Genomic DNA, 827 nt, shown 5'->3' with positions numbered 1-827 from the left:
CTGCTGCTGCTTGCAGGGGCCTAGGGGGCATCCTGGCGGCAGCCGCCCCAGCGCCGGAGCATCCTCCCAGCCGCCCTGCCCAGCCCCGGGCTCCAGCCAGCGGGGGGCTGAGGGGAGCGCCACTGCTGCCCCCTGCTCTCGCCCAGCCACGGGGTGGGGACGGGGAGGAGGTCAAGGGGCACAGAGAAGAGCTGGCTGAGCCGAGCCCACCCCGCCCTTGCCCCGCGGGGCCTGTTTCCAGCCTCCGCCTGCGCCTCACAGCATCCTCCTGAAGGCCCTGGAGGTGTTGGCCTCATGCCAGGGCCGCACCCTGCCCAGCCCTGCCTGGGTTTTCCATGGAGGCAGGTGCTGCCTTGGGCTGTGCCAGCAGCTTAAAGCCAGGACCCCCGATTAGTCATCCCCTCGGGGCCCAGCTGGCTGGTAATGCCGCTCCAGGTCTCTCAGGGTGGTAGGCCTTGCCTGGGGGGCCTGCGGCAGGGCTGTGCCGCTGACGCGGGGGTGGGACAGGCTCCAGCTGAGGCAGGGTCTTTCTGCTGTCCCATTCCCTTGGGAGTGCTCTGCTGGCATTTGGAGAGAGTGCAAGGCCTTTCTGTGAGGGCTGCTGCTGGGAAGGAGGGAGCCGGAGCCTGCCAGGCAGGGGAGGTGGCAATGGTGGATTGGTGTGATGGGGCAGGAGAGACAGGCTCCAGCAGGCAGGGTCAGGAGCATGTGAGTACCAGCCCTGAGAGTCATTCAGTGGCCCTTCCTGCAGGTCTGGAAGCTTTGCCAGAGCTCAGATCCTCCGTGGGTGAGACCCTTTGGGTGGCTGCTCTTTGGTCTGGAGCAGA

Source organism: Alligator sinensis, unplaced genomic scaffold (genome assembly GCF_000455745.1).
Source record: "Alligator sinensis unplaced genomic scaffold, ASM45574v1 scaffold161_1, whole genome shotgun sequence".
NCBI lineage: Eukaryota > Metazoa > Chordata > Crocodylia > Alligatoridae > Alligator > Alligator sinensis.
The sequence above is the reverse complement of the archived record's forward strand: the minus strand, read 5'-3'. Positions refer to the sequence as shown.